Genomic DNA, 12437 nt, shown 5'->3' on the forward strand with positions numbered 1-12437 from the left:
ATAGCTAGTTTAAAAAATAATAATAAATGAGTAAAAAATAAAGAATATGTATAGATAGCTAATTTAAAAAATAACAATAAATGAGTAAAAAATAAAGAATATATATAGATAGCTAGTTTAAAAAAAATAATAAATGAGTAAAAAATAGAGAATATATATAGATAGGTAGTTTAAAAAATAATAATAAATGAGTAAAAAATAGAGAATATATATAGATAGGTAGTTTAAAAAATAATAATAAATGAGTAAGAAATAGAGAATATATATATATAGGTAGTTTAAAAAATAATAATAAATGAGTAAAAAATAGAGAATATATATAGATAACTAGTTTTAAAAATAATAATAAATGAGTAAAAAATAAAGAATATATATAGATAGAGAACTGTGACAAGAAAAGAAAAGTTTTCTTAAATATATTACTCGCATTATTCAATATGAAAACGGCAAAATCAACACATACTTTTTAGTACATTAGCATCGTATATAGCGGTGCAATTGTAACTGTAAAATTAAAAGCTAAAGTATAAGCTGTTATCTGTACTCATACTTCCCATAAAGTGACCTCTTCTGCTCGATATTTGGTCTCACTTAAGAAGACAGAGAGCATTTTATCTGAGGAGGCATGCCGTAATGCGTTTCTGAAATTTCTCAGAATGTAATGAAGCAATGGCCTTGAAAATCAGTCCCGAAGTTTAATGATCCCGTTTGTGCTATTAAAATAACCGCATTTACACAAGTGAGCAAATACCTCAACCGGAACCGTATTCAGGAAGACTTACGTCCATTAAGTTAATGTTCATCGCCTTCACAGCGTCGAAATCCATTTACACGCTCATCACATATGATCATACACATACACAGAGGTACGTTTCTGTTCTTTCGTGAATACTCAGGAGAAAATGTCACCCAAATAATTTAAATATTTAAAATAATAACTCTTATTTATAAATTATTTGATGTTCAGTTATGGAACTGATGAATTCACTGGGAATTTTAATTTCTTTTTCCTTGATTTCTCTAGTGTTTACATTTGAAATTAGATCCAAAGCTAGAGTTTTGCTACTTATTAAATCATCTTATGCATACTGAATATTGATATTTTGGAAGATTTAAAATGACACACAAATAGGATGAAAATAAAGAAATTTACATTAAAAGAAATAAATTCTGAATCGATTCACATTTTAATGTCTCACCTGAGGAATTGTTATGCTCCGCTGAGTTCGTAGATTACCAGTCTGCTATCAAACTGATATCCGCTAACGCAATTTTTTTTTTTTCAGTCCAAAGGGATTTGAATCCCGAAGGACTATTAGTTTCGTTTTGGCATTTTGCGTCGGACTCATAAATGTCCGTTCACTTTTCAAACTGTTGCCACAAAATGTTAGAGTCCTGCATTATATTTGAAGAAATTAAATAATGAAAAATCTGCATAAATGTATGTATATTTCTCGTATTGTGATAAAACAACGGTACATAGAGTCATCGAATTTTGAATAACGTAATCCTCCAACGAATATGAGCATGTGGAAGACCAAATTTGAAATTTGAAATTTGTTTTATGATCGATTTCCTATTTTTTAAAACTTTGACGAATTTTTGATTAACAAACTTAAGGATTTCAAAGCGAGCAATGGAAACGTTGTGCAGAAAAACATTTTTATCTCCAACGCGTGAGTCTCTGTATCGGAAATTCTAAAGACATGCTCGCTTTAAAACTATTTTGCGATATTGCTGTTGCACTGGATCTTATGGTTTAAGTGCGAGGAACATGGTATTTAATAAAGAATGGTAACACACAAAATGTTAAAAAACGCCCCTTTGGACGTAATTTAAAATCTGAAACATTTCAGATTTTTTTTTTTTTTTTTTTTTTTTTTTTTGTCTTTTCCACTTTTATTATTAAACATCACTTTCTTCCACTTACGCCACATAAGATTATTCAATAGCCAAATCACAAAATATTTAGGAGCATACCTTTCGATTTTATTTGTGTTGCCATACATTTTTCAATAGTCGCTATATTATTTCTTTAAAAATAATACATGCCGATAGGACTTTCCTGAAACATTTGAAAAGTGACACAAACAAAAAAATTGATGTGTTAAAAAACAGAAACTTTAACTCTTATTGGTTTCGGTATTGTTAATTACTGAAATATCACAGAAAAAGAATTTATAGCTCCTTTAAACATTTTCGTGTTTAGGCAGTATTATATACGTTGAATTACAGTTAATAAGTTTCAACAAATTAACATAATTACTTAAATGTCTAGAAAAGAAAAGAGAGTTAAATTTATAACTTCCGAGGTCATAGTTGTTTAAAGTAAACTTGTTTGCAGATGCATTAAACACAGATAATAAAATAAGTTTATATAAACAAACTAAACAAAATAAAATAAAATAAGTACGGCGCATATTTATGCTTTAGCAAAAGCACATATCACTGCCGTTAAATAATGAAGAATTTGTATATATGTTTGTATGCATGCATGCATGTTCATTTAATATCCCATAAACGTTTCGCTGTTCCATCTAGGCCGATGGTTCCTCCCAAGCGTCAGGTGTATACGAGCTAGTTTCTCTTAGAAAGTACTCCACGAAGGCATCCCTCCGCTTAGGCAATTTCTTTCAACAGCAACATATTTCTGTAAAAAATGAATTGAAATAAGTACGATTATATGTATATTTAGGCTATCTGAATTTCGTAAGTTCAGATGAAAAACATAAAATAGCAAAGCTGTATTGAATTATTTTCCAAAACATACGCGTCTACAAAAGAGCTGAGAAGAAAAAAAAGTTTTTTCAAATTCTTCGATAAGGGCTATAGGCAAAAACCGAACTTGAGAATTTCGTCCTTCAAAGAAAATTTTCATCTGAATTTTGATATATCGTATACGTTGAACAATATCCTGAGGAAGAAACTAGAAACTTTCTTTCAATTTCCTGTCAGTGATTGTCACTTTCCAAAACAAAAAAGTAAGCGAAATTGTGGGTGGAATCGACTTTTAAGGCTTGTCGACTCGACGACGTTTTCGCCTTTTATTTCGAGATATTTGTTTCCAAGAGTATATTTCGACGAATAGAAAAACTATTTTGAAATGGAATAAATTTCTCTCAGTTTCATAAGACAAGAAAACACCCTGAATCTTCAAGCAGGCAAATGTGGACGAAAATGCAGCTGATGTGATGGGTTAAAAAACACTTAAATTTGTGTAATAAAAAAGATACAGATCTGATTTTGAATAGTACGCGTTAAGTTATTACATAATGATGTAATGTTTGTAAGCTTATATGTTTAATATAATAATTTGATTTTTACGTATTTTTAATTTATTGTATATTTTTGCTGCGGCAAAATGTAAGATATTGTTGCGAAATGCACAGCTGCGGTAAGATAACTTCCGCGCAAAGCGGCTTTAGGGTTTCCAGAAAATGGTAAGAAGAAGCAGGGTTGTCATATTTGACGTTAAATCTCTCATTTGGTGACAAATTGGCGATATGCCATAGACGGAGAGAGAACATTCTGGAACGAACGCTTACCGGTTTTCCCGAGAATGTTCTCGAAGGCAGGTCAAGAGCTATAAACACCCTGCCTGTACGTGAAGTAGCAGTTCATCGTGAAGAGTATCTTGACTGAGTTTAGTAGTAGTAGTAGTGCTTTGAGTTCAGAAATTAACTCGAGAGCGATCAACCGAGTCGGAAGCTGTAGTTCAGTGCTTTGCCGTGAAGCTATCTTCACCGTTATAGCCTGATAGTCTGAAGGCTGTGTTGCTGATTGTTTCACCGTGTTTACCATAGCTTTTCAACAGCTGTAAACGTGTCTTTGTAACTCTCCTGTGCAATAATGATGAATAAATTGTGTTTTTGATTCTTCATTGAGGGTTGTCATCCAGCACTCCAAATCCATGAACCCGTAGAACGCAAAAGCATTTATCTTTCAAATACAATCTGTTTCTTATGGAATACAAACTAAGCTATTTAAATGCAATAGTTGCAGTTCATAAGAATATTATATCTTTACATTTGAATTTGATTGTATTAAATAAAAATGTCCAAATGCTGTTATCGAATGGCCGAAGTGCCGCCAGTTTGCATACGAAAAATCATTGTTTATCGATATCTATAATTCCATTAATTTTATCAAAATGCTATTGCATGAAATTTCTCCATGTAATAAATATAAGTAGTACCGAAGTAATTTTTCCAAATAAGGTCAAAAGAAATATTAAAAATTGCCAAATGACTAAACATTATTACCAAGTAAGGGATTAAGTCAACAAACTGCGTTTATTTGTCTCAGATTTTTAATAACTCTGTTGATTTAAAAATGAACAGAGATTGGTCTCTCTTCTTCAGATAGAAGATGACAGAAGATATCTGCCAGAGGTTTTTCGAAACAAACCCAAGCACATCCATTTAATAAATGCTTTGTAGAACATAAAAATGAAACCGACTAATTCCCATAAATGCTGATAAAAATAACGTCCGTCGGGTATTAAGATCAGAGATTCAGCATCTGTCAAATAATTTCCAGAAACATTAGGAACAGTTCATAATTGAACTTTTGTGGAATGCTTACAGACAATCCAAAAGTAAAGACCTTTTCATAAATAAAATACTGTGAAAATCTATTTGCATGCATAAAGTTCCACTTATATTTAACCAGTTAAATTCCATTGCCGGTTTGAAGGCTATTTTTTTCTCATCGTTTAATTGTTATCAAAATAGTCACGGACAAACTTGAGCACCTTAAATGGCGCCTACTGTACAGCATTCCCAAGTTAATTTAAATATATATTCATCTAGTATCTTATAAAATATTTCAATGTTCCATCTGCGCCATCTCTATTGCTAAACCACGTTAAACGTTAAATGATATCTTGGGAAACCCTTTCAGATTTGTATTTATTTATTTATTTAATGATCTGATGTATTTTTCCCGACATTTGTTTTTAATCATGTATTAGAAAAGGAGAATGTGTGCACCGTGGAAGCAGTCAGCTGATCAATGTCAAAAAAGAGATTAATTCTTCGTTTCACTGCTTTCCTCCCGCACCCTGAAAGTATGGACGATATTTTTTATCCCTATCTGCTTGAGAAAGTTGTGTTCGTTGCTTAGCACCGATTGTGTCGCAATTTATTATTAAGTTTCAGCTAACTCTTTCACAGCGAAGTCGTCCGTAACGCCCATGCATTCAAACATCGGCAGGTCGCCTACGTCCATTTTCCAGCAAGTGCTTTCCTACATCACGTTAGTGCATGACTGATTGGTTTCGGTGTTGTTAAATGGTGTTGTTAAATGACATGATTCTTTTGTAGCGACTAAAGTAAATCTCTTATTTGAACGCACGTTTTCCCTTTGCTTTGTTTAGCGTCAACGTTTACCTATTGAGGTTCGCAGGTGAAATCCTATCCTAAGGAGAAACTGCACGCAGTGGATGAAACTGCAGAAAGATCCCCCCAAGAGAGAAGTAATCCCTTAAGTATTTATTGTTAACTCTGTAGCAGTTACTTGGCAGGAGGGTGGAAATCCATTCCAACAGAAAATCTTATACACGGGAGTTTCAGATGCTTGAGGGAAACAGATTTTGACCTATCTCGATGCCGAAGAGTTAAGGTAAAGGCAAGTTTTCTACTCCGAAGTTTACATTTAGTTTAAAGTATTGCACTGTGTATTATATACACAATTACTTTTAAGATAATTTTTACCCGAAAAATTGTGTAAAGTTTTTGAAAAATTTCATGAGTTGATTCTGTTTACTGTTGCGCAAAGTTTGAGGTATGTTGCAGAAATAATGAATCTACCTTTGTTTAATCTTTATTGAATACGATTTATTTATTATTTAACCTTAGTCTAATATTATCGCCAAGTTCCAAAATCTACAGAGAACTTCAAAGTTTGACTGATTATCATTCCCATGCTATTCATACTGCAACGAGTTTCACGCGTTCGCTAATTCCAGTGGTCTTCAAACTACGTTCATCTCCAGGGTTGCGCGGGTCAAAATAAAAATTATGAAGCACTCACAATAGTTGACAAGTGTTTTTAAATTGCAATGCTTTGCAAACCTAAAGAGATTTCTAATGGAAAATGACTTGAATTTAGACGATAGTGTTAAAAATTATACAGTGGAGAAAGAAACTTTTTTCATTTGAAGAAAATTATAAGAGAATATTTCTCATTCAAGTATTACGATAAATCAAAACGCTTGCTAGTCAAGGAATGGAAAAAACTTATCGACATGTCAACAGAGCTAACATAAATTTAGGTAACGGCAACGCCTAAACGTATGGCAATAAATTCATGCAGAATATTTAGAAGTTTCTGAGCTGCCTAGACGGTATAGTCGTTAGGAAAGCCTGCTGCGATAATGAAGACTCCAGCTCGGTTAAAAAAAAAAAAAAAAAAAAAAAACTTCTAGTTTTAAAGGTTTAGAATGGTGACAAAATTCGAAGGCCCCTGGCTTATTCGATTCGTTAGAGAACCGAGGGCTTATTAGCATGTACTATATAAATAATAAGAAAAAATAAATATAACTTATACGTAACAGAAATATAATTTTTTATTAAGTAAAGAAAACAAATTTGGACGCTTTTATTGCTTCTTGTAGGAAGTAAAGAAAGTATTATAATAACCAAAATTTTCGGGTATCATATTTCAATGAAAATAACCATTTTGATCACTATCGAATGCAATTTAACGATGTTTTTGCATGACATCTGTACATAAGGACAGAATAAGGGACTCTTTTTCCCAAAACGAATTATAAAATGTATTCAGAAGAGATTTTTTCGTGACGTCTCTACAGACGCATTTACGTAGGTATATATATCTCGCATAACTCAAAAACGAGTAGCCTCAGAACGTTGGAATTTTGTAAATGGCACTGCTATAACATTTAGTTGTGTACCTCTCTTTTTCGTTGCAGTCTACTCTGTTACCTGGCTCGGTGAGCTTGGAATTTTTATTCTTACATTTTGGTAAATTGTGCATTTTTTCCTTTAAAAGTGATTGAATTATGTGGTTTTTATGTTCCGGTTAAGGTTTTTATGCCTTTAGTTAATCTGTATGCAATAGCTGTAGAATTATAAACAAAAATTGCTTAAGTTACTTGAAAGTTATACTTAAAAGTTGCTTAAGTGTGACTAAACCTAACAACAGCCATATTTGTTTACATTTGAAACATAGCAGAACAGGGAATTAAGTCAGTTTCTGCCCCATTAGTGTCTTTTTGCCGAGTGGGGCCAAAGTAAACTTTCAGTTTTGTGCACCGAAAAATATGCCTTCTTGCCCGCTGGCCAAATTGCCTTTTTTTTTTTTGCGTAGAAACTCTAATTTGAGTTGCGAAAGTAGTTTTTTTTTAAAACTGTTTTAACTGTATTTGGTGTTTTATATGTTTCTATACTTTTCAATTTTTACTAAATATATTTTGAGATTTTATGTATTTTTGCTTTGTCGCAAAGTGAGAACTGAATTAATTTATTGAGAAATACATCCTAATAAAATTCGAGGAAATCAGTTTAAATGAAATGCAGCAAAAAGTGTGTATAATTTAGCAGGCCATACAAGGAAGTCATGTGTCATCAGATTTTCTTTTGATATATCAGCCATGAGGAAAGTTAGAAGTAATTTCCTTCAATTATTGCCTCGAAATCTTAGGATGATGCAATCAATGCGCAGATGACGGTGACACCTTAATTAACGAGCTTCCGCAATTTTTAATAAAATTGCACGTAAAAGTTATATAACAAGGATGTAATTTAAACGTTTAATAGATCCTGAAACTTTCGACTGCACTATAAAATATTTCGATGAAATATCGGCCGCAAAACTCTCTTTTAGTATAACATTCTCAGATTTTGAAAACTTAGGAATTCACTTTAAAATTATAATTAATTACTTTTCTGTTTTTATATTGATGTAATCTTTAAACTCCGCGAAGTATTTTATCGTAATTTTTGCCCCAAAAGTTATGCAATAAAAGTGGAGTCACGTGCTTCAGAGAAAATTTGCATACCGTTAGTATAGTTGCCATATTTCATATTACCATGTTAGATACTTTATCTTTAAATACCTGCTGTAGTGTAGTTGTCAGGGCACAATCAGCAGTTTCTATTTCAAAATACTAATAGCGTTAAACACAACGCAATGGAAAGTGTATTGAAAGAGCGAAGTTCGCATGATCTCTCAATACTCCGAATTCAGTTCCGAAATAGTGATGGACGATCCACTCCGAAACGCTTAATGGCAAACTGCACATTGAGTTGATCAATGTTAACGAATTTCGCTTACTGCGCATGCTCAGTGGTGTACCGCTGGCGTGGGAGAAAATACCGGTGACTAAGCATAAGCAACTCTACACAAGCCTGTTCGTCATGTAGGTTTTATCGACTGTTTACAATTGCAACAGTCTATATCATTTACAATAATTTATTTGACCTTTAATTCAGTAATTTAAACTAGATTTATTCCTTAATTTGTTAAAGTATATATGAATGGAACGTATGGTAAATACTCAATTGTTTTTATTCCTCAGAAGTATAATCAACTAATATATCTTTCAATGTTTCCTGTTTTGAAATCCTTTTTAAAAGAAAATTTGGGTATTTTACAATCGACATTTACACTCCAAGTAATGAAGCAGCTTACAACCTGACACGTTTCAAAACCTCGAACTGTTTACGCCTAATATAACGATATAATCTCAACGATATACCGTATTTATCTTCTTTTAAAATTCCGCCAAATTCTCTTTTAGGCATGCGCTGTAAGGAAATTCGTTTAACATTGATCAACTCAATGTTCGGTTTGCCATTATGCCTCCGGAACCGATTCACTACACTAAACGAATGAGCGAGAATTAGGAAGCGTGCCAAAATGATTCCTGTTCATGTAAACACTAGCAGTCTTTTCTCCATTATTTACCGGAAACCTCTCTGACCTGTTTGTTATGTGTGTATGGGTGTTATGTGTGTATATATGTATGCTTTTGCTTTGTTTGTGTTCCATCTAGTATTTAAAAAACAAAACATTAAATAAACCGACGCCCCTGTTTGCAAATGGATGGAGTTTTATTTTTTTTTTCTCATCTGGGAGTGCGAGAATCTCTTTAAAGTACGTAGATTATATGAACTAGTCCCTCGAATTCACAGCTTTCAGAGCCCCGATGTTAGTCGCATGTTGTTTCGCGGATTCTTCACTACCAGTACAAATAATCGATTATAATAAAATCTATCTTAGGCCCGTTAGCGGCCGAGCGTTAAAAATCCCTGAATATGGCAGTTCTGTTCGGAGTTCGAATCCCGGGGAACAAGCTGGGTGTATAACTGTTTTCGAGGTTTTCCCCGTGTGTAACGTGTACGTAAGCAGTTTCCATTAGGAAATCCTCCACGAAGGCACCCTTACAAATCATCGCATGACAATAACATCGCAAACATACGTTTTTTTTAGGCATGCATATTTGCATAATGGTTTATGAATTCAAGACGGAATGAGGAATACTTTTACTTTTATATTTCATGTTTTTGAATCAACTAATAAATATTTGTTGAAAAAAAAATAAGAAGCAAGTCCAAAAACTGAAAAGGACTAGAAAAAGTAATGTTACGTTATAGTTGTTAATAAACTTCATAGTTAACTAAGAAAGGTCATTAATTTATCTCTTTTATAAAGTTTTATAGGTAATTGTTTCATGCAAAATGTAACCTAGAAAAGATCAGAAAATGGAAGATGAGTAACTGCCATGTGTTGTATACCTCTCTTAAAATTGATTAATTATTAGATTATAAAAATTCTGTCAACTGTTATAAGTAGTATTAGGTTTCTATTCATTTTTGGTCTATGAATGCGTAAGTTTTCTTCCTAATGTTTAAACAAACATTTATTAATTAATTCAAAAAATATTAAAACAAAAATATTCCTCATTTATTCTTGCACTCATAAATCACTATGCATTTAACCCTTAAAGCCTGGAAAACAGATGTCTGCGATGTTATCTTCATACAATGATTTGTAGGTACTTTACCTCGATATTTTCGACGTCGATGTTATGTACTACAATGTTTAATCCTTGCTTTGTTTTCTTCCACGATGTTTCATACAACAGCGTTTTCGCCTTGCGTTGCAGGGATAAATAGAAGGGCTAGCTCATTTCTTTGTTCGACTCCTCGCCGACGCGAGCCTAATGGGGGGACGTAACAGGCAATAATCTGACGTCACTGTGATGCCACCTGTCCTGATTTCCCGCGTTTAAAACAGTAGTTTCATTGAGCTGCGAGACGATTTTCTAGAGGTTACATATCCCAAATTAATTTTAATAATATATATATATCTGTTTTCTAATAATGTATATATTTAAAATAATTTATATATATGTAATTTTAGTCAGTTTTATTTTAAATTCTATATTGTAAAGTATCGTTTACGTAATATGGCTTTTTGCGCTGCAGTAACGTGCCGTAGCACTTACAGAAGTACGAAAGGATGAGATATTTTATTTCATGGGACCAAAGGATCCAAATGAGAGTTTGCTTTTGACGAAAGAATGGATGCACAAATGTCAAAGAGAAGATTATATTAATGTGAAGAGCGGAAAAATCTGCAGCGAACATTTTCTATGCAGTGTTTATGAAGATGATATGAAAAATCGCTTGTTTGGATAGCCACAAAAAGAAACTGTTGAAATGGAATGCTGTGCCGAAAGTAAATTATGAGGGCAATAATAAATCGAAATTGATGATGACAATAATAAATCAAATTTTAATAGTTTTGAAATAAAACTCACAAATGAAAATGTAGATCATCCTGAATGTTTAAGGATAAACAAGAACGCATTGATAATTTGAAGAACAAAATAATATCCTTAGAAAATTGTATTAAATTGTATTAAAGTATTGAAAAATAAGAGAAAAGAAAAATTTTAGAATGTTTGTTCAGCGACAAAGAAGGTGGACGACATCTAGACAGAAATTGGTATCAGAAATTAAAATCTCAAATAGCGAAATTTGGGTAGGGGGAGCACAAATCGGAGAATTTGGAAAAATGTCTAAAGCCTATTTTTATAAAGACGTAGATTAATGCATTACTGAAAAAGAAGAAAAAAATCAGGTGGACTAGTGAAAATATCTTACGTTGCATTGTCATAAGAGCTCTGTCATCTTAAAGCTATGATTTTTGGAAAGAAAAAAAATTGGAATATCTTTACCTAGTATTATCAAATTAAAGAAATGGTGTTTATTTTATTTTTTAGTGTTTTCTAAATTTTAGTGTAGTCCAAGAATTCAAAGTAATGTTCTTACTCTGAAGAAGGAAAGAGGCGAATATTTGTATTCTGTAGAAAAAATATGCGTTCTCAGTTTCGACGAAATGCGTATAGCTTGAAAACTCTGCTATGACTCTAAACTGGACTAAGTTGGTTCTTTTCAAAATCTGCAGTTTGTTTTAATCAGAGGTCTCATTTCGCGCTCTGCCTCAAATTACTGAGAAACCGCGTTTTAGATAGAGGATTTGTTTTAGATGATGTAACTGTTTTAAATTTTAATATTATTAAAGATGTTTTAAATAGAGATTGAGAAGAAATCAAATTGTGTCACAAACTAAAACCAAATTATTTAATGGTCAAGGGAAACGAGAGACAAAAAGTCGCTCCAGAGAAAACATTATTTTCAAAAAGTACCGCAAAAGGTATACTCTACCCCACAGGAAATCAGAAAACATCTGACTTCTATGAGTTAATCTATAATATCTTCGGTATTATGAGTAGTACCAAAATAGTACCAACAAGAATAACAAGTATTTAACAAACTAATTTTGTTAAGTACTTGTTAAAGTTATTCTTATTGTATCCTTTGTAACTAATTATTGATTAGATTTTGTGCTAGATTAGCATTCTAGATAAAATATAATAGTATAAAACATTAAAATGGGCATAAAAAGACCTGCTTCCTTTACTCACACTTTTGAAAAATTAAATAACTATTTTAGGTTCTGAATAAAGCTATTTTGTCAATATTAAGGTAACAATCTTACATACATTTATTTAATTGTATTATAGATATAAGTATAAATTACAAAATTATTTTAAAAATATCTATTATATTGAATCAGAAGAGAATTATAACAATGTAAAATTTACAATTAGGCAAAAAATCAAACGTAAGTTAGCAGAAATGTTGCCATATATGTCATATATATTTAAACCTTTGTCAATGTAAAGTTGTTTTTTGAGTAAATTTAAATAGCTGCTATTATAGTTATCTTAGAAGCAGCATAAAAATTCTCTCAGTTTGCATGCAAATAAAGAAATGATTAGAAATAAACGTGCATTAAATAAAAAAAAACCTGCAAATTTAAAAAAAAAAAAAAAACATGGAACTTTATGTTAAAAGAGTAGCACATTTTATCTATTATTTTAAAATTGAGTAAGCATTATT

General features: G+C 31.9%; 1 protein-coding gene across 1 annotated transcript in view; it reads right to left on the reverse strand.

The window, feature by feature from the left end:
• LOC118204321 (guanylate cyclase 32E-like) overlaps positions 1-12437 on the reverse strand; it is a 440266-nt gene that overhangs the window by 267843 nt on the left and 159986 nt on the right. The gene's annotated exons all lie outside the window — the stretch shown is intronic.

Source organism: Stegodyphus dumicola, chromosome 7 (assembly GCF_044657685.1).
Source record: "Stegodyphus dumicola isolate Sdum_Otavi_A_Nest chromosome 7, ASM4465768v1".
Classification (NCBI taxonomy): domain Eukaryota; kingdom Metazoa; phylum Arthropoda; class Arachnida; order Araneae; family Eresidae; genus Stegodyphus; species Stegodyphus dumicola.